The sequence below is a fragment of the Lepus europaeus genome, chromosome 16 (assembly GCF_033115175.1).
Source record: "Lepus europaeus isolate LE1 chromosome 16, mLepTim1.pri, whole genome shotgun sequence".
Taxonomy (NCBI): Eukaryota; Metazoa; Chordata; class Mammalia; order Lagomorpha; family Leporidae; genus Lepus; species Lepus europaeus.
Genome location: NC_084842.1, coordinates 42,746,557 through 42,769,482, shown reverse-complemented (window position 1 = coordinate 42,769,482; position 22,926 = coordinate 42,746,557).

Below are 22,926 nucleotides of genomic sequence, written 5' to 3'. Positions count from 1 at the left end.
ACTGGGCAATGTTCCTCTGCCTTCCCAGGTGCCAGCTGCAGTTTAATCTGCTGTGCTACTGATATCGGAATTTGGCCCCCTAAAATATATACGAAATGTGGCCCCTTAAAGTTCCCCAGAAGTCCTGGCTGGGGTGCCACATGTCACTAAAATTTGGGGTGCTATACAATATCACCATAGACTTATTAATAAATCTCCAATATTAATAAGCCCAAGTGGGTTCTTAGCTAATATTTAGAGAAGAATTCTAAATATCGGCATAAATAAACGAGGCAGCATGGTACATTTTAAGCTTTTATTTAGTGTGAAAGATGCATAGGAGAGTGAGAACTTTATTAAGAGAGAGAGAGAGGTAAATCTGGGTTCATGCCAAGTACTAGGAACCAGCCACGTGGAGGAGCATCTAGGCCAGGAAGCCTAGGGTGGGTGACCGGAAGGCCATGCACCCTGGAGGTGCAGGGCTACAGCCAGCCCTCTTCTGGCAAGAGGCCAGGGTGAGGGAGGGAGGAAAAAGAGGGCCGGACACACCCTGTCCCAGGCTTTTAATCCACTATCAAAGGGGAGTGGCTGATTAACCTGATTGGCAGATGGGCAGTCCGGTGTGTCCAGGTAGGGGCATGAGGTCACACAGGGGCGTGGTGAATGTGTGGTCTTCCAGCTCACAAACCTAATCCATTTTAACCTGTATGCCTGCCTACTTCACTACAATGCCAGACCCTCTCTGGATGTCTTTGTCTTTTCAAATTTTGGAGTCAGTGGTTGGCCCTGTGTCTTGAGTTCTCTGATGTATCCAAGAAAAATTGTTTTTCAGATTGTCCAACTTCTTCTTTTAAGAAAAGGAGTGAAAATTGTAAGCTTTTTATGTGTGAGAACTAAACCAGCAAGTTTACAGACCTGGGATTGAAATAAGAGGAGGGAAGTTGGGTAGGAGCTTGAGGATTGGCATAAAGAAGACCTTAAGTTATAGCACTGTCTTACCTGCGATGTGTGTTTGTGCTATAGCAGTAGAGTGAAAACAGCCATTTGCCACACCCTACTAGGAGTCTTTTCAAAGGAAGTTGCAAGAGACTCATCCAAAGGGAAGAAATAAATTATCAGTCATGGGACAATCACAGAATAAAGTCTGAGTTAGCCATGGTCTTAGCTCAGGCCTCTCATTTCTTTTCAAATCCTTCAGTGACATGGTTGTAGCAAAAAGTGATGGATGTGGGGAGTTAAAAGTGCTGTTTCACTAACAGCCCTGTAGACACTGAAAACCTAGGATATCCATACTTTGGGTAGCTGTTATCATAGAAAGGAGATTGGGCCAGAAACAAACACACACAAAAAAAGTCCTTGAAAACAAGTGGAATAACTTACATATAATGTAGGGATAAAAAGCAAATGCACCCCCTGGATGTCACTGAGTAAGGAAATGGTAGAATATTGCCAGTGACTCAGTAACAACTTCTGAGTCTCAGGGCATCACAGGTTATGTTGAATGTCGACAGGCTATGCAGCATTAAAGAGATCCTGACTTTGAAGCAATGCATTAAGGAGATTGAATTTTGGTCCTATTACTTAGTACTTAAACCATTTGGCAAATTTCTTTACAATCCATTTTCTAAATTAACTCTCTGGCCCGTATATTCACCTGTAAAATAAGAGTAAAATCTATTCAAAGTGTTTTGATGATTGTTATCAGACAATACATGCAATGCACAAAGATATAGAAATTGCTAAATAAATAATAGGTATTTTATCACATTAAAGTGTTTGAGCTTTATTTTTACAAGATAATAATGTATAACAAAGGTATCTCTCTAATTGTACAAAGTTAACAAAATGAATCTTAATCTCTGAATGAATTGCTAATAAGTGCCAAACTTGTGTGGGGAACAGAGAAGTGAAAGAACCTGGAGAAGTCTCCAAGTCAAGAAGACGGGAGGGGTTGGGAGAGACAGGTGGCTCTGCAGTCTGAGAACTGCAGCAGGGAGCTCAGCCCACCAGGGCTCCAGACCCAGGAGCAGGAGCACAAAGCTCTGCAGAGTCACGGCTGGCAGTTTTTGTTTTTTAGAACTGTTTTTAGGAGTTAGAACAAAGAAACCACTTGGATTTACGATGACAGGGCCAAACAGAGAGGAAGACATGGAAAAGGACTGCAAAGTGAAGGAGTTCAGAAGTCATCCCCCAAGTATGGCTCTTTGCTTCAGCGATCACTTGGAACTGAGGACCCTGAGGAACTGCTGACAGAGGTACAGGCTGGGTCTGAGCTCCCGTTATTCGCCCAAACAGGATCCTCTAAAAGGATCCCAATTTCCATGAATTGTCTCCCAGCATCTTTTCAACCAGAGAGAATTTATTTAAAGATTATTTATTTGAGAGTTAGAGTTACAGACAGTGAGAGGGAGAGACAGACAGAAAGGTCTTCCTTCCATTGGTTCACCCCCCAAATAGCCGCAACAGTTGGAGCTGCGCCGATCCGAAGCCAAAAGCCAGCAGCTTCCTCCGGGACTCCCATGCAGGTGCAGGGGCCCAAGGACTTTAGGCCATCTTCTTTTTTTTTTTTTTAACTTAAGTGAACTTTTTAATTTTTAAATTTATTTTTATTATTTTTTTCTAGTGGATATTTGTTTTTTCATTTTTCATTTTTTTCTTTTTTCTTTAGTAAATATAAATTTCCAAAGTACAGTTTATGGATTACATTGGCTCCCCCCCCCATAATTTCCCTCCCACTTGCACCCCTCCCATCTCCCGCTCCCTCTCCCATTCCATTCACATCAAGATTCATTTTCAATTATCTTTATATACAGAAGATAGATTCAGTATATATTAAGTAAAGATTTCATCAGTTTGCACCCACACAGAAACACAAAGTGTAAAAATACTGTTTCAGTACTAGTTATAGCATTACTTCACATTGGATAACACATTAAGGACAAATCCCACATGAGAAGTAAGTACACAGTGACTCCTGTTGTTGACTTAACAATTTGACACTCTTGTTTATGGCGTCAGTAATCTCCCTAGGCTCGTGTCATGAGTTTTAGGCCATCTTCTACTGCTTTCCCAGGCCACGGCAGAGAGCCGGATTGGAAGTGGAGCAGCTGGGACTAGAACTGGTGCTCGTATCGGATGCCAGAGCCACAGGCAGAGGATTAACCTACTGTACCACGGTGCCAGCCCCTCAACCAGAGAGATTAACTCTGTTCTCCAGAGAGGAGTTTAGAGGTTAAAACTCTACCCAATACCTGTTTGCTGAGGATACTTTTATCACTTGAGAGAGTTTTTATCTGCAAAACAAGACAATTATCCACCATTTACTCCTGTCACTTCCCATAATTTGTGTCACCTGCCCCTCACACCAGAAGACTCAAGCTCCTATTTTTTCTGTGACTCAGGAGACTGAATACACTTCAATCATCCAAGCTTTCTTCCATTCCCATGGTTTGCAAGTGTGTACTGGTATAAGCACATAAAGAAACAAGGTTTTATACATATTAGTATACAAGTTTGGCTATGTGATTTTATTTCTCGGTAAATAGAATATGGTGGGCAGAGTTGAATGGAGGAATCATATGGAAGATATGAGGGTACATCAAAAGGTTCATGGAAAATGACATTAAAAATAGGGTTTGGGGCCGGCGCCGTGGCTCACTTGGTTAATCCTCCGCCTACAGTGCCAGCATCCCATATGGGCACCAGGTTCTAGTCCTGGCTGCTCCTCTTCCAGTCTAGCTCTCTGCTATGACCTTGGAAAGCAGTAGAATATGGCCCAAGTGCTTGGGCCCTTGCACCCGCATGGGAGACCAGGAGGAAGCACCTGGCTCCTGGCTTTGGATCTGTACAGCTCTGGCCGTGGCAGCCATTTAGGGGGTGAACCAATGGAAGGAAGACCTTTCTCTCTGTCTCTCTCTCACTGTCTATAACTCTGTCAAATAAATTTAAAAAAAAATTAGGGTTTTATTTCAGTGCACAGTAATTTTTGAAATCTATACATAGTTTTTCATAATACATATTTTTATGTATTATGGAAAATGCACCATTTTTTTTCTCTAAATAAACTTATATTTTCCATGAACTTTTTGTAGTATCCTTGTATATGAAACCTTTCTTTGCCTTTTTAATTTTTAAAGGCAGGGTAGGGGGAGAGAGAGAGAAAGATTTTTCCATCTGCTGTTTTTTCCTCCAAATGCCCACACTAGTCAGGGTAGGGCCAGCCTGCAACCACGAGCCAGGAACTCCATCTTGGTCTTCTATCAGCATGCCAGGGCTCCAAGCAGGTGAGCCATCATCTATTGCCTCCTAAAAATGCATTAGCAGGAAGCTGCATCAGAAGCAAAGTTCCAAGGACTCACATCAAATCTGATACCTGCTGTGCTGCAATGACCACAACTGAGATTTAACAATTTTTCCATATTACCTTTGTATGTAAATATTGTATATATATACACAATATTTTTTCTGGAAAGCAGGAGTTGATACGTTAATATCATAATGTAACCTTCATAGCAAAAGACCATTAAGTGATCAAAGAGGCTATATTTTATGTAAGGGGTATAATTCAGTGAAGACACATTTATAAATATCTGTAGATCAAATAATATCATATCCACCCTGTTTTATACTACATATAAATTAACTTTGATATATATGGGAGTAAATGTGATATTTGTCTTTCTGTATCTGGCTTATTTCACTTGGCATGGTGATTTTCAATTGCATCTATTTTTCTGAAAATGTTAAAAAACCATTTTCTGTATGGCTGAGTGAGATCCCGATGTGTATGTATGCCACACTCTTTACCCAGTCATGCACTGATGGACATCTAGGTTGATTCCATATCTTTGCTATTAAGTAGTGCTGCAGCAAACACAGCAGTGCAGTTTTCTTTCATATATACAACTATTTAATAGAACACAAAGGCATTTTCCAAACTGGCTGTACCATATAATAGACTTCTGCTGCTGTAACAAATTACCACAAATTCAGAACTGGAGCAAACGCATGTTTATCCTCTTACAGTTCTGTGTGCCACAAGTCTAATTCAAGTTTCTGTAGACTAAAACATGGTGTCAAGAGGGCTGTTTTTCTTTTTTTTCCCCCTCTGGTGACTCTAGGTGAGATCCACATGGTTGACTTTCCTAGCTTTTTCATGCTTATGGATTTCCTTGGCGCATTGCCCCCCCCCCCCTTCTGTCTAATTTTGGTTGATATTTCATTAAGCTAGTTACTTGCCGTTAATATGGGAAAGTCAGTTTTCCCTTCTAATCTGTGTAAACAATATAAAGATAATTTTGAACTGATCCAGGCTTCCACATAATGTCTTTGTCAAAGATTAAGTGAGAAAATATGTGTGGTGTGGATTGGATATCGTTAAGTATGTCCTTCAGAGCTTTATGGGTTGAAAGCTTGATCCTCAGAGTGGCAGTGTTCAGGTGGTGGAATCTTTAATAAGAGATGGGGCCTAGTTAAAAAGGTTGGTTAGGTCATCGGGGGCACTACTCTTGGAAAGAAGAATGGATGTAGTTCTTATGGAGACCTGGTTATTGTTTATGATAACACAGTTATCAGATAGCAAGGCTGGCCCCTGTCAGTGTCTCTGGTTTCCTGTCCTACCATTTGTGCACACACCCACCATGGTTCCATAAGCTATGGAGTCCTTACCAGAGTTAGGCCAATGCAGGTGCCCATTCCCTTGAACCTGCAAAAATGTGACCCAAATAAACCCTTTTACTTTATTTTTTTAATTAAACTTTTATTTAATGAATATAAATTTCCAAAGTACTGCTTATGGGTTACAATGGCTTCCCCCCTCCCATAACTTCCCTCCCACCCGCAACCCTCCCCTTTGCCGCTCCCTCTCCCCTTCCAATCACATCAAGATTCATTTTCAATTCTCTTTATATACAGATCAGTTTAGTATATATTAGGTAAAGATTTCAACAGTTTGCCCCTATATAACAACACAAAGTGAAAAAAATACTGTTGGAGTACTAGTTATAGCATTAAATAACATTGTACCGCACATTAAAGACAGAGATCCTACATAATATTTTTTTTAAAAAAATTAATTTTCTATGCCATTTCCAATTTAACACCAGGTTTTTTTTTTCATTTCCAATTATCTTTATATACAGAAGATCGATTCAGTATACAATTAGTAAAGACCTCATCAGTTTGTACCCACACAGAAACACAAAGTGTAAAAATACTGTTTCAGTACTAGTTATAGCATCACTGCACATTAGACAACACATTAAGGACAGATCCCACATGAGATGTAAGTACACAGTGATGCCTATGGCTGACTTAACAATTTGACACTCCTGTTCATGGCGTCAGTAATCTCCCTAGGCTCTAGTCATGAGTTGCCAGGGCTATGGAAGCCTTTAGAGTTAGCTGACTTTGAACTTATTCCGATAGGGTCATAGTCAAAGTGGAAGTTCTCTCCTCCCTTCAGAGAAAGGTACCTCCTTCTTTGATGGCCCCGTTCTTTCCACTGGGATCTCACTCACAGAGATCTTTCATTTAGGTCTTCTTCTTTTTTTTCTTTTCCATGGTATATTGGCTTTCCATGCCTACAATACTCTCATGGGCTCTTCAGCCAGATCCAAATGCCTTAAGGGCTGATTCTAAGGCCAGAGTGTTGTTTAGGACATCTGCCATTCTATGAGTCTGCTGTGTATCCCGCTTCCCATGTTGGATCATTCTCCCCCTTTTTGATTCTATCAGTTAGTATTAGCAGACACTTGTCTTGTTTGGGTGATCCCTTTGACTCTTAGACCTATCAGAGCCATCAATTGTGAGCTGAAATTGATCACTTGGACTAGTGAGATGGCATTGGTACATGCCACCTTGGTGGGATTGTATTGGAATGCCCTGGCACATTTCTAACTCCACCATTTGGGGCAATTCCGATTGAGCATGTCCCAAATTGTACATCTCCTCCCTCTCTTTTTCCACTTTTATATTTAACAGGGATCACTTTTCAGTAAAATTTAAACCTAAGAATAATTGTGTGTTAATTACAGAGTTCAAGCACTAGTACTAGAACAACAGCAACAACAACAAATACTAAAAAGGATAAAGTATTACATTGTACATCTAGAGTCAGGACAAGAGCTGGTCAGGTCATTGTTTCTTATAGTGTCCATTTCACTTCAACAGGTTTCCCCTTTGGTGCTCAGTTGTCACCAATCAGGGAAAACAAATGAAATTTGTCTCTTTGGGACTGGCTTAATTCACTCAGCATGATGTTTTCCAGATTCCTCCATCTTGTTGTAAATGACCGGGTTTCATTGTTTCTTACTGCTGTATAGTATTCTATGGAGTACATGTCCCATAATTTCTTTATCCAGTCTACTGTTGATGGGCATTTGAGTTGGTTCCAGGTCTTAGCGATTGTGAATTGAGCTGCAATAAACATTAATGTGAAGACGGCTTTTTTGTTTGCCAATTTAATTTCCTTTGGGTAAATTCCAAGGAGTGGTATGGCTGGGTTGTATGGTAGGGTTATGTTCAGGTTTCTGAGGAATCTCCAGACAGACTTCCATAGTGGCTTAACCAGTTTGCTTTCCCACCAACAATGGGTTAATGTCCCTTTTTCCCCACATCCTCTCCAGCATCTATTGTTGGTAGATTTCTGAATGTGAGTCATTCTCACCAGGGTGAGGTGAAACCTAATTGTGGTTTTGATTTGCATTTCTCTGATTGCTAGTGATCCTGAACATTTTTTCATGTGTCTGTTGGCCATTTGGATTTCCTCTTTCGAAAAATGTCTATTGAGGTCCTTGGCCCATCTCTTAAGTGGGTTGTTTGTTTTGTTGTTGTGGATTTTCTTGATTTCTTTGTAGATTCTGGTTATCAACCCTCTATCTGTAGTATAATTTGCAAATATTTTTTCGCATTCTGTCAGTTGCCTCTTCACTTTCCTGACTGTTTCTTTTGAAGTACAGAAACTTCTCAATTTGATGCAATCCCAAATGTTAATTTTGGTTTTGACTGCCTGTGCTCCCGGGGTCTTTTCCAAGAAGTCTTTGCCTCTACCTATATCTTGCAGGGTTTCTCCAATGCTCTCTAATAATTTGATGGTTTCGGGTCGTACAGTTAAGTCTTTAATCCAAGTTGAGTGAATTTTGTGTAAGGTGAAAGGTAGGGGTCTTGCTTCAAGCTTCTACATGTGGAAATCCAATTTTCCCAGCACCATTTATTGAATAGATTGTCCTTATTCCAGGGATTAGATTTGGATCTTTGATCAAATATAAGTTGGCTGTAGATGTTTCGATTGATTTCTGGTGTTTCTATTCTGTTCCATTGGTCTATCCTTCTGTTTCTGTACCAGTACCATGCTGTTTTGATAACAACTTCCCTGTAGTATGACCTGAAATCTGGTATTGTGATGCCTCTGTCTTTGTTTTTGTTGTACAAGATTGCTTTGGCTATTCGAGGTCTTCTGTGTCTCCATATGAATTTCAGCATAATTTTTTCCAGATCTGAGAAGAATGTCTTTGGTATCTTGATGGGTATTGCATTGAATGTATAAATTGCTTTTGGGAGAATAGACATTTTGATGATATTGATTCTTCCAATCCATGAGCATGGAAGATTTCTCCATTTTTTGGTATCCTCTTCTATTTCTTTCTGTAAGGTTTTGTAGTTTTCATCGTAGAGATCTTTAACGTCTTTGGTTAAGTTTATTCCAAGGTATTTGATTGTTTTTGTAGCTATTGTGAATGGGATTGATTTTAGAAGTTCTTCCTCAGCCATGGCATTGCTGTTGATTTTTGTGGATTGATTTTATATCCTGCTACTTTGCCAAACTCTTCGATGAGTTCCAGTAGTCTCTTAGTAGAGTTCTTTGGGTCCCCTAAATAAAGAATCATATCATCTGCAAAGAGGGATAGTTTGAGTTCGTCCTTCCCGATTTGTATCCCTTTAATTTCTTTTTCTTGCCTAATAGCTCTGGCTAAAACTTCCAGAACTATATTGAATAGCAGTGGTGAGAGTGGGCATCCCTGTCTGGTACCAGATCTCAGTGGAAATGCTTCCAACTTTTCCCCATACAATAGGATGTTGGCCGTGGGTTTTCATATATTGCTTTGAATGTATTAAGGAATGTTCCTTCCATACCCAGCTTGCTTAGAGTTTTCATCATGAAAAGGTGTTGTATTTTATCAAATGCTTTCTCTGTGTCTATTGAGAGAATCATATGGTTTTTCTTCTGCAGTCTGTTAATGTAGTGTATTATGTTGATTGTTTTGCGAATGTTGAACCATCCCTGCATACCGGGGATGAATCCCACTTGGTCTGGGTGGATGATCTTTCTGATGTGTTGTTGAATTCTATTGGCCAGAATTTTATTGAGTATTTTTGCATCTATGTTCATCAGGGATATTGGTCTGTAATTCTCTTTCAATGCTGCATCTCTTTCCGGCTTAGGAATTAAGGTGATGGTGGCTTCATAGAAAGAATTTGGGAGGATTCCCTCTTTTTCTATTATTCTAAATAGCTTGAGAAGAATTGTAGTTAGTTCTTCTCTAAATGTCTGGTAGAACTCAGCAGTGAATCCATCTGGTCCTGGGCTTTTCTTTGTTGGGAGGGCCTTTATTACTGTTTCAATTTCTGTGTCAGTTATTGGTCTGTTTAGGTTTTTTATGTCTTCCTGGCTCAATTTAGGGAGGTTGTATGTGTCTTGGAATCTATCCATTTCTGATAGATTTCCCTGTTTGCTGGCATACAAGTCCTTGTAGTAATTTCTGATGATTCTTTTTATTTCTGTGGTGTCTGTTGTTAGGTTTCCCTTTTCATCTCTGATCCTATTGGTTTGGGTCTTTTCTCTTCTTTTTTTAGTTAGTTGGGCCAATGGGGTGTCAATTTTGTTTATTTTTTCAAAAAACCAGCTCCTTGTTTGGCTGATTTTTTGTAATGTTTTTTTTGGATTCAATCCTGTTGATTTCTTCTTTGATTTTAATTATTTCTCTTCTCCTACTGGGTTTGGGCTTGGTTTGCTGCAGATTTTATAGGTCCTTGAGATGACTTGAAAGCTCATCTATTTGGTGCCTCTCCAATTTCTTGATGTAGGCACCTATTGATATAAACTTTCCTCTTAACACTGCTTTTGTTGTATCCCATAGGTTTTGGTATGTTGTGTTTTTATCCTCATTTACTTCCAGAAAATTTTTGATTTCTCTTTTAATTTCTTCTATGCCCCATTGTTCATTCAGGAGCATGTTGTTCAATCTCCATGTGTTTGCACGTGCTCTAGGGATTCCCGAGTTGCTAATTTCCAATTTCATTCCTTTGTGGTCTGAGAAGCTGCATGGTATGATTCTAATTCTTTTGAATTTGCTGAGACTTGCTTTATGGCCTAGTATGTGGTCAATCCTAGAGAAGGTTCCATGTACTGCTGAGAAGAATGTAAAGTCCTTAGATGTAGGATGAAATGTTCTGTAGATATCTGTTAGATCCATTTGGGCTATAGTGTCGTTTAAATCTACTGTCTCCTTGTTGATCTTCTGTCCTGTTGATCTATCTCTGAGAGTGGAGTATTGAAGTCCCCCAGTACTATTGTATTGGTGTCTGAGTCTCCCTTTAAGTCCCTTAACAAGTCTTTTAAATAAACTGGTGCCCTCTAATTAGGTGCATATACATTATCAACAATAATATATATAATATACATTATAACAATTATCAATATAATTGTTATATCTTCCTGTTGAATGGATCCCTTAATCATTAAATAGTGCCCCTCTTTGTCTCTCCTAACAGTTTTTGTGGTAAAGTTTATGTTGTCCGATATTAAGATGGCTATGCCCGCTCTTTTTCCATTTCTGTTGGCATGGTATATATTTTTACAGCCTTTCACTTTGAGTCTGTATGCATCATTGTTGGAAAGATGAGTTTCTTGCAAGCAGCAAAAAGATGGGTTTTGTTCCTTAACCCAATCAGCCAATTCACTGGACAGTTCAGGCCATTAACATTCAATGTGACTATTGAGAAGGAGTAACTTTGCCCTGTCACTTGCCAAAAATATTTTCTAATATATGGTTTGAGATTCCTGTGATCTTTTGCTGTGAGGTTTCCTTCCTTTACCTTCTTTCATATTGGTGACCGTGTTTCTGTGTTTCTGTATGTAACACATCTTTAAGCATCTTTTGCAGGGCTGGATGAGTGGCGACAAATTCTTTCAATTTCTGTTTGCTGTGAAAGGTCTTTATTTCACCTTCATTCACAAATGAGAGCTTTGCAGGATATAATATTCTGGGCTGGCAGTTTTTCTCTCTTAGTACCTGGGCTATGTCTCGCCATTCTCTCCTAGCTTGTAGGGTTTCTGATGAGAAGTCAGCTGTGAGTCTAATTGGAGATCCTCTGAGAGTAATCTGGCGTTTCTCTCTTGCACATTTTAGGATCTTTTCTTTATGTTTCACTGTGGTGAGTTTGATTACGACGTGTCGTGTTGAGGATCTCTTTTGGTCATGTTTATTAGGGGTTCTATAAGCTTCCTGTACTAAGATGCCTCTGTCCTTCTCCAAACCTGGGAAATTTTCTGCTAGTATCTCACTGAAAATGCCTTCTAATCCTTTCTCCCTCTCCATGCCTACAGGAACTCCTAGAACCCGAATGTTGGGTTTTTTAAAAGTATCCTGTAGATTGCTGACTGTATTTTTTAGATTTCTGATTTCTTCTTCTTTTCTTTGATTTGACTGTTTCCTTTGCTGTTCTCTGTCTTCTAAGTCTGATACTCTCTCTTCTGCTTCACCCATTCTGTTTTTAAGGCTCTCTAATGTGTTTGTCATTTGATCTATTGAGTTCTTCATTTCATTATGGTTTCTTGTCACTATCACAGTTTCATGTTCTACTAGTTGTTTCATTTCATTTTGATTCCTCCTTAATATTTCATTTTCACGAGAGAGATTTTCTATCTTGTCCATTAAGGATTTCTGTAGTTCAAGAATTTGTTTTTGAGAACTTCTTAATGTTCTTATCAGTTTTTTGAGATCCACTTCTTGCATTTCCTCTGTCTCTTCATCTTCATAATCTTGCATTGGGGTGTCTTGTTCATTTGGGGGCATCATAGTGTCTTCCTTGCTCTTGTTACCTCGGTTTCTACGTTTGTTGTTTGGCATGTTGGAGATAATTTATGTTTTTTTTTTTTTTTTTTTTTTTTTTTTGCTGTGGTGTTTTTTTCTTGTTATACTATGCCTCTAAGTGGGCTGTCTGCTTTGATGGATCCTTAGAGGCTGTGATGGGTGTGGCCAGAGAGCTCTGCTTGATTCTTCAGGTTTAAGGCTGTGCAAAAAGTGACTCACCCAGATTGTTCTCTCCCTTGCTCCTTGCTGGATCTCTCTCTCTCTCTCTCTCTCTCTCTTTTTTTTTTTTTTTTTGACTCAGTTGGGAAGTAATTCCAAACAGCTGAGTGGAATTGAGGGTAGTTGAAATGTGGCCTCTGTGAGTATTCGTTTGATCTACCCCTGGGACCACACAAAGAGTTTATGCAGCCCTCGATGTGTTCTCAAGTTTCACTGTAGTCCCAAAGTTACTGAGTTAGTGTACTCATTGGCGCTTTACATATGTAAAATGGCGCCTGTTCTTTGTTTTGCTCAGGTTTGTTAGGTGAATGGAGAGAGAGGCCTCTGCCTTTCCCCACCAGTGTCTAGGGTTTCTGAGGTTTTTGTCTTACTTCCCATTCGTTCCTGTGCTGGTGAGATTCTGCGGCTCGGCTCCCGTGGCTGGGCTTCCACGCAGTCAGCTCCCTGTAGGTCCTCTGTGTCACATCCACTAGATCCGGAAGCGTTTCCTCTGCAGTTTTTTTCTTGAGTCTTTTCCTAAGGCTACAGTAATTCCACTTTTATGAAACTTTATTTTCCCAAACTCTCGGCGCACGTCCTCACTATCTGCCATCTTGGCTCCAAACCTCTTTACTTTAAATAGTCAGTCTCTGCTATTTCCTTATAGTCATGGAAAATGGACTAATAAAAGGTGATGTTATTTTTCTCTTTTCTTATTTTATAGATGGGGATTTGAGGTTCTAATGAAGTGATTTATCCAAGACTATAAAATTTGTCAGTGGTGGTACCTAAATGGAGCACTACCTTCTCCTCACACATCAGAATATGGAGTTGACTTAGATGGAACATGAAAGGAATTAAGAATCTATTTGTCTCAGAACAGTGTGTCTAGTAACTGTGAATAACGGTTGATAAATTCTTAAGAATACATGTCCGGTTGCATCAGTCTGGTCCTCCCAGAATCACATACCATGATGCAATCAGATATGCAAGAGGTCTATAGAAAATGCTTGTGAATGTAGGGAAAGCTTTCAACTTGTGGTGCTAATCAGAGGTTTTTGCAAAGAGAAAGGAAGTAAGGGCCATGAGGGAAGACCTTCAAATCTCAGTGCAAATCTGGGAAGAAAACTTTGATCATGTCAGCATGTGTGATTGGCTTGGTGCTGATATCTCTGCTGTGCTCACTGATTGACTGTGAATGGACCAGGGAATGTATATCAGAGATGAAGTTAAAATGTATCTCAAAGTGTGGCAGCTTAAAGTTGCCAATCACCTGTGCTCTCCATAGCAGATTCTCCTGAGGAGCAAGATCTGAGTGGAGCCATTCCACAGCTACCACACAAGGAGAATATAAAATATAATGAGTGTTCATAAAAAGCTGGGGTCTAATTATATCTACATTGGTCATATTATTATAATCACCCCCAAGGCTGGCTGTGGGGAGAGTACACGGGAATTCTACAAATGGGCACCCAAATTGTTAATGAAAGGCACTACTCAACCCCCCCCCCCCAAAGTGTTATTTATTATGGATAAATCTCTCCAGCCATCTCTTCCACCCTCTACTTACCAACCAAATAAAATTGCTAAGTCCTCATAGTATTTATGTTACATTCTCTCTACAATGTCTCAAATCTACCTTCTACCTATCAAATGCCCACACATTGCTGAGTACCCACCTTCATGACCATTCTAACAGCAAACCCCTCCCTGAAAATACCTAAGGAATATCTTCATTATGTCATTGCTTACTTTACTACTTAGCATGTAGATCCTTACGATCTTAGTTTTCCGTGTCATTTAGAGTTTAAGTTAATTGAGGACAGGGACTATGAGCTATCTTTTTAGTTCATCACATCTGTTATTGTATCTTCTTGTTTAGTTGGGTACATGGAGCAAGTAAAAAACAGTGGACAGCCACATGCTTTGAAGATCTTCCACATACTAAGATAAATGAGCGTATATATATGGGATGTAATGGAATGAAAGTATAGGTGATAAAGCTTGCTTGTTGTCTTGAAAGTTTCTGAAACCTCAAACTATGCTTAGCTGCTGATACAATCAGTGTGTCATGTACAGTCACCAAGAGACTGTGTAGACTATGTAGGAATAACCAAGGGGTTCTGTAAACTGGTAGGTCTCTCAGTCATCTGGATTCCTCATTTCTACATCTTGTTGATTTTATTCAAGATTCACAGACAACTCTCTAGCCCCATTGCTATTATCATATTGGTTGGATAATTTATAGTTTCTTAATTGGCCTCCCTGCTTTCATTCTAATTTATTATTTATACATTACCCAGGGTCATTTTGTAACATAATAAATCAAATATGTCATTTCTCTGTGTGAAACCATTTTTGTTTAGAAGTCAAAAACATTGTGGATCCAAATATCTGCATGATTTTTTTTTCTTGGAAGGTTTCAGGATGTTTTGCACATAATGTATTGTAACTCAGGGGTCTTTTAAAATCTGGAAACCCATTTCTTTAACTCTTGGAATTTTTCTGTATTACTGTGTTTATGATCTGTTCCTGTTGCTTTGCTTTGTTCTTAAATTCTGCAAGATCGAATCTCTAAGTTTTTTATATTTTAATAATAATTTCCACCTGACAATATCCTCACTATGGAGATAGAAATGACTTGTTAGAAAGGTTATTTCCTAAACCAGCTTACAAGCATAATGGCTTTAATGAGTTTCACTCTGGGGTTATTTTGACATACTTAGCCTTCCAATGAAATGGCAAGCTATAATAACCTTTAATTTTTTCTCTATCTAGCTTGTCGATAGTTTCATGCATGTCATCTTGAACTGAAGGGCTTACTAAGAGTTTAATATAAAAATTCACCCAGAAATGTGTTCACATTTTTTTTTCCTTTCTAGTAGTGAAAGAAATTGGGTTGTTAGAAGTGGGGGTAAAGTGCAATATAATATAAATTTAGAAAGTAGGCCAGGTCCTACTTTTTTGTTAGGGATAAAAAAATGAACCTGATATTCAGAAATTCAGTAACTGACACAAAGGGAGAGCTCCCTAAAGTCCAAGTCATTTGTCACTTGGCTATGGAATTTAGGAACTCTAATCAGCAGCATAGACTCCAGGGAAGGTGATTCCAGCCTGTCCATTGTAAAATTTACAAGGTATAACAAGATTGTTGAAGTGTCGTCAGTGAGAGAAAAACAGGGTGATCAGCAATCAGGCAGCATGGAATAATGGGGAACATGACTGGATTAAAAACTGAGTTCAGTTCTGGTTCAGCAGTTGTGACCAAGGGCAAGGCAGACTCAGAATGACAATGAAATAAAGTAAAATAAAATAAGTAACTCATCTTTGAAAGCATACATTCCTGTAAAGATTTAACATTGTGATTTCTGAATTATTCTAGTTTATACCAAGACCCATGATATTGAGGTAATAATTACATTGCCTTGTTTATGTTGCTTTTTCTGATCAGAAAACTATAACAAAGTAAAAATGAGAGATCCAGAAGCAGATAAAATAACACTTTATAAATATTGGCCCATTGCACCAGGTTCTAGTCTTGGCTGCTCCTCTTCCAGTCCAGCTCTCTGCTGTGGCCCGGGAGGGCAGTGGAGGATGGCACAAGTGGTTGGGCACCTGTACCCATGTGGGAGACCAGAAAGAAGCACCTGGCTCCTGGCTTTGGATTGGTGCAGCGCACTGGCTGTAGCGGCCATTTGGGGGATGAACCAACCGAAGGAAAATCTTTCTCTCTGTCTCTCTCTCACACTGTCTAACTCTATATGTCAAAAAAAAAACAAAAAAAAAAACCCCTAAAAATAATAAATAAATAAAGATTGGCCCGTTAAGTGTAACAACAGTTTAGGTGAGAGTTTATGATGTCCAACTTTAGGGAAATTTAAGTATTCAGAGGTGCTGTTAGTGTTCCCAGAACAGTTGGTAATATACATGTTGTCTAACAAATTAAAATATTCACATATTATTCTTTGTCTCCTTGCTTGTCTATAGTGACTTAAAGAAAATCTTATCAAAAGCAGAAAAAGGTAGTATTGGGGGATTTTCAAAAAGTTCACCAAAAATACATACTATGAAAAACTTATGCATAGATTTAAAAAATATTGTAGCAGTATAAGCTTTTCATTTAATTCCTTTTTTGCATACTTTTTGAAGTTCCCTCATTTAAGTTCTGAAGAATATTTCTTGAAATATTGAAATACAAATGTTGTTAGCTAATGGAAATACTATTGGAGATGCCTTAGTGTTTTATTTAAGGAGCCAACAACCTACTTGGATGGTATCAGTATGATGTTTTGTGGCATCTGAGAGAGTGGCTCAGCGGATTCTGGGAAATGCCTCTAGCTGTAAGAATCTTTTGTAGAACATGGGTGTCTCATGATTTTCTAAGCTATTCCCCAAGTAGCTTACACTTAAAATGTGAGGACATTGGAGATCCACACTTCTGTCTTTCCATTTACTGCTTTCTTCTAGACAATTGCTCTTCCTTCATCCTTTACCTAATCATTAAGAACTCAACACATTCCTTTGATAGGACTTTATCAGCTGCATATTATGATTCTTACTGCACTCCCTGGAAATTGCTGTTCATTAGTTACCATTATATGTCTCGATAGTGTTCCCATGAACTAATATATATATATATATATATATATATATATATATATAATATTATATATATAATCATATTAAAGGAGCAGGATCTTGTGTGTATTCCTAATTCCCAGACAATATCTATCTTGCTAGTTTTCCAGACTAAGTCAAGGAAGTAAGTGGAAAAAACATGGAATTTTTAATTGGAACAGTTGGATTTGAGCCTGTTTATTTTTAGCTGTCTGACTTTTAGAGAAGTCAATTAATCTCTTAGGTTTTCAATTTTCTCACTCTTCAAATGTAGAAAATAATAACTACATTATATACTTATTTAGATGCAAATGTGGGGTTATATAAAACAACCTTTTTTTAAAAGATGTATTTATTTTATTTGAAAGTCATAGTTACACAGAGAGAGAAGGAGAGGCTGAGAGAGAGAAAGGTTTTCCATCCACTGGTTCACTCCCCAAATGACTGCAATGGCCGGAGCTGCGCTGACCCAAAGCCAGGAGCCAGGAGCTTCCTCCAGGTCTCCCAAGTGGGTTCAGGGGCCCAAGGACTTGGGCCACCCTCTACTGCTTTCCCTGGCCATAGCAGAGAGCTGGATCGGAAGTAGAGCAGCTTAGACTTGATCCGGTGCCCATATGGGATGCTGGTGCTGCAGGTGGCAGATTCACCTGCCATGCCACAGCGCCAGACCCCATAAAGCAATCTTTTAACCAAAAAGTGCTGCTATATTACCAGTGTTTCACAGAAGGATAAAAGTGTCAAAACTTCTGCTTTCAAGATGCTATGGAAATGTGATCAAATGCCTGTGTACTTTAAAAGCCTCAAGGTCCCTGGTGAACTTCCTTCTAAACTCAAATGACATTACAGAACACAAAACTACCTGAGTGTTTTATGAACAGCACTGGAGGAGGAGGGGAGAGGGGCTGTTTGGATATAGGTGTTGGTCAAGATCTGAGGTAAACTGCAACCACTGTCAATGAAGGGTGGGCAGTGGACAGAGCAGGTGTGAATAGAATGGCTCGATTTACCAGTTCTTAGGTGGGGAATTAGAAAACACTTTCATAAAATGTATGAACATGTAAATTCCAATTCAGAAGGCATAAATATGATACTACATTGTTAAAATATAGCATTTATAGAAAATTGATTTCTTTTAACTCTGGTTGCAGATGAAAAAAAAAAACCCAGAAAGTTGGAAAAGATGAAATTTATGGCATATTAATCTTCCTTTCCTTTGAAGTAAAATTATGTAGGTGAAAAAAAGCCCTAAGTAAAAGCCACTGATATACAATTAGAAGATCTGGAAAGAAATATGTAGAAGTAGAAAATGAGGAATGACATTTACTTTATTTAGAAGGCCAAGTCAGGGTTTCTGCTTTGGGTTAGGGTGGAGAATTTTATTGCAGACCAATGTCCCCACTGAGACCAACTAGAAAATTCAGATAAACTAGAATTTTTATCAATACTGCCAGAGGATCACAGAACTATGAGGATTACAGAGTATACATCTTTGGAAAGGAAAACTTTCAGAAGGTGAAACGTGGATTTAGAGTGACTCCACGGGCATTATCTGATTCTGGGTAGGAACTGGGTATCTAGGCTTAGCCTAGTCTGTGAACTACTACTGGGTAAGAAATCTACCGTGGTCAAATAGGCAGTCATGAAGGGCTAAATGACAGATTTAGAGATGTGTAAGTCCTCAAGCAGACAGCTGTTTGCCCCTTTAGTATGGGTACATTTAGCGATATTTAAATCTGCACAGGACAGAAGGCTAAGACCCAAACCTCGGAAAACCTGAGCAGAATTTTCCAGTCTCCTGATACTTACAATGCTAGGCACATGGACCTGAGAACCGGAGGTGAGGACTGAAAACCCTACCCAGGGATGGGGAGCTGACAGCGATGCACAGTTCCAACTTTGTTTTCTGGAGAGTTACTTGCAGGTCTGACAACAGACACGGTGTAAGAATTTATATTTTTTGATGGACATCTGGGTTGATTCCATATCTTCACTATTGTGAATTGTGCTGCAATGAACATGGGAGTATGGATAACTCTTTCATATTCTTATTTCTTTTGGTTTTGATGAATTCCTAGGAGTGGGATGGCTGTATCATATGATAGGTCTATATTCAGATTCCTGAGGTATCTCTGTACTGTCATCCACAGTGGCTGCACCGGTTTAAATTCCCACCAACAGTGGACCAGGGTACCTTTTCCCCACATCCTCACCAGTATTTGTTATTTGTTGATTTCTGTATGAGAGCCATTCTAACTGGAATGAAGTGAAATTAAGAGTGGGAATCTGAGAGGGAGGAGGAGGAAGGCTTGGAGCATAGGAGGGGGGGAAGGGTTGGGTGGGGAAGTGTAACTGTGTTTCTAAATTTGTATATATGAAATACATGAAACTTGTATAACTTAAATAAAAATTTTAAAGTATCTAGATTTGACTTCTAGTAGAGGATTACTGCTAGAGACAAAATAGATAATGACTTTTGTTCAGAATTGCAATGGGAAAGTTGGAAAGTCATAGGCATTTAAGCACAGTCAGTGTGCTCTTCAAGGTTGTTGTCAAGTTATTATGCTGCTTGGAGTGGTAGATTAACAGATGAACTGAAAACCTCTGAAAATTACAGAAGAAATTTCTGCAGTTTCTCATTGCCAAGAAGATAGGGTCACAGTGATTTCTATTGGAAACCCAGAAGGCTTTAACTAGGAACAGATAAACAAGAAGATGACTGAATCTTGTCATCTTTTTTAAGAAAGTATTTAAGGATCATATGTTCTCCCTGATTGGTGATAACTCACTAAGCAGCTAAAAGAAAATCTGAGAAATAATGACTTGATCAGCCCTTGTCCTGATTGTCGAGGAACAACTTACTACTTTATTCCATTTAGTATTTTTTTTTGTTCTACTTAATACCATTGGTTGAACTCTTTAATTAACACACAATTATTCTTAGGTATTTAAATTTAACTGAAAAGTGATCCCTGTTAAATATAAGAATGGGAATAAGAGAGGGAGGAGATGTACAAATTGGGGCATACTCAATCCGACTTACCCCTAATAGTAGAGTTAGAAACGTGCCAGGGAATTCCAATTCAATCCCATCAAGGTGGCATGTACTAATGTCATCTCACTAGTCCAAGTGATCAGTTTCAGTTCATAATTGATCAAATTGATCATAATGATAGGATTAAGTGTCAAAGGGATTACATAAACAAGACTAGTGTCTGCTAATACTAACTGATAGAATTAAAAAGTAGAGAATGATCCAACATGGGAAGCAGGATACACAGCAGACTCATAGAATGGCAGATGTCCTAAATAGCACTCTGGCCTCAGAATCAGCCCTTAAGGCATTCAGATCTGGCTAAAAAGCCCATGAGAGTATTTCAGGCATGGAAAGCCAAGACACTCAGGCAAAAAACAACAACAACAACAACAACAACAACACTAAAAGAAAGATCTCTGTGAGTGAGATCCCAGTGGAAATAATGGGCCATCAAAGAAGGAGGTAGCTTTCTCTGAAGGGAGGAGAGAACTTCCAATTTGACAATGGCCTTGTCTAAATAAGATCAGAGTTGGCGAACTCAAGAGGCTTCCATAGCCTTGGCACCTCATGACAAGAGCCTCAGGTGATTACTGATGTCATAAATAAGAATGTCAATTGTTAAATCAACAACAGAAGTCACTATGCACTTACTTCCCATGTAGGATCTCTGTCCTTAATATACTGTACTATGTGAATTAATGCTATAACTAGTACTCAAACAGTACTTTACACTTTGTGTTTCTTTGTGGGTGCAAATTGTTGAAATCTTTACTTAATATATACTAAATTGATCTTCTGTGTATAAAGATAATTGAAAATAAATCTTGATGTGAATGGGATGGGAGTGGGAGATGGGATGGTTGCGGGTGGGAGGGAGGTTATGGGGGGAAAAAGCCACTATAATCCAAAAGTTGTACTTTGGAAATTTATATTTATTAAATAAAACTTAAAGAGAAAGTATTTAAGGTAGACAAATTTCAGGTATACAGATTTGGGAACATAGTGATACTTCCTACGATATCTTCCTTCCTGCTAATATTCCCCACCATTCTTCCTCCTTTCTGTCTTATTTTCTCTCTGAATTTTTGCAGTGATCCACTTTTAGTTTATTTTTGACACATAATTTTAGCCCTACTTTAAGTAGAGTTCAACAAATAGTAAGAAGAAATAGGCATTGTTCCTCAACAGTAGAGATGTTCCTAAATCTGTATATGTGAGATACATGAAACTTATATAACTTTAAAAAACAGTAACTGAATCTCAAAATGTCAATTTTAGTCCTATATGTTAAATTTTTGGTATACTATTAAACAGTTACAACAGATCAGGGAAAACATGGTATTAGTATTTTGTGTGCTTGATGTTTAAGAGGGCAAAGATATACTAGGATGTTTTTAAAGAAAATTTTTCCAAAAACAACAACCCATGGCTTCTGATGGTTCAGAGACTGTCATATTGAAAAATATAAATTACACATTGTTTAGGCACATCCTGGCTAAATGATTGGAAGGAATGAGAGAAGGAGGGAGAGAGAGAGAGAGAGGATATCTTAAAAACCCTGAGAGGAAACTATGGGACATTATCTTTTCCCCTATATTGTTGTACATTTTTGTGTGGTGAGTTATGACACTTGATTACATACACACAATGTATAACAATCTACCTGGGTACTTTGCATATCCATTTCCTTAAACTTTTAAACAAAGATTTCTGGTGAGTAGATAATAATGGCACATGCTTTTGGGGGTATATTATCTTTAAAGGATTAACTGACAGTTTATTTTAATATACAGAACAGATGAATATCAAAAGAAAATTCACTTTGGTGGGAATGCAAACTGGTTAAGCCACTATGGAAGTCAGTCTGGAGATTCCTCAGAAACCTGAATATAATCCTACCATACAACCCAGCCATCCCACTCCTTGGAATTTACCCAAAGGAAATTAAATAGGCAAACAAAAAAGCTGTCTTCACATTAATGTTTATTAAAGCTCAATTCACAGTAGCTAAGACCTGGAACCAACCCAAATGCCCATCAACAGTAGACTAGATAAAGAAATTATGGGGACATGTACTCTATAGAATACTATACAGCAATTAAAAAAAAAACAATGAAATCCGGTCATTTGCAACAAGATGGAGGAATCTGGAAAACATTATGCTGAGATAATTAAGCCAGTCCCAAAGGGACAAATATCATATGTTCTCCCTGATCGGTGACAACTAACTGAGCACCAAAGGGGAAACCTGTTGAAGTGAAATGGACACTATGAGAAACAGTGACTTGATCAGCTCTTGTCCTGACTCTAGATGTACAATGTAATACTTTATCCTTTTTAGTATTTGTTGTTTTTGTTGTTGTTGTTCTGGTACTAGTGGTTGAACTCTGTAATTAACACACAATTATTCTTAGGTGTTTAAATTTTAACTGAAAAGTGATCCCTGTTAAATATAAGAGTGGGAATAAGAGAGGGAGGAGATGTACAATTTGGGACATGCTCAATCGGAATTGCCCCAAATGGTGGAGTTAGAAACGTACCAGGGGATTCCAATACAATCCCACCAAGGTGGCATGTACCAATGCCATCTCACTAGTCCAAGTGATCAACTTCGGTTCACAATTGTTCACACTGATAGGTCTAAGAGTCAAAGGGATCACACAAACAAGACTAGTGTCTGCTAATACTAACTGATAGAATCAAAAAGGGAGAGAACAATCCATCATGGGAAGCAGGATACACAGCAGACTCATAGAATGGCAGATGTCCTAAATAGCACTCTGGCCTCAGAATCAGCCCTTAAGGCATTCAGATCTGGCTAAAAAGCCCATGAGAGTATTTTAGGCATTAAGCCAAGACACTCTGGGAAAAACAAAACAAAACAAAACAAACAAAAAAAAAAAACAAAAAAACAGACCTAAATGAAAGATCTCTATGAGTGAGATCCCAGTGGAAAGAACAGGGCTGTTAAAGAAGGAGGTACCTTTCTCTGCAGGGAGGAGAGAA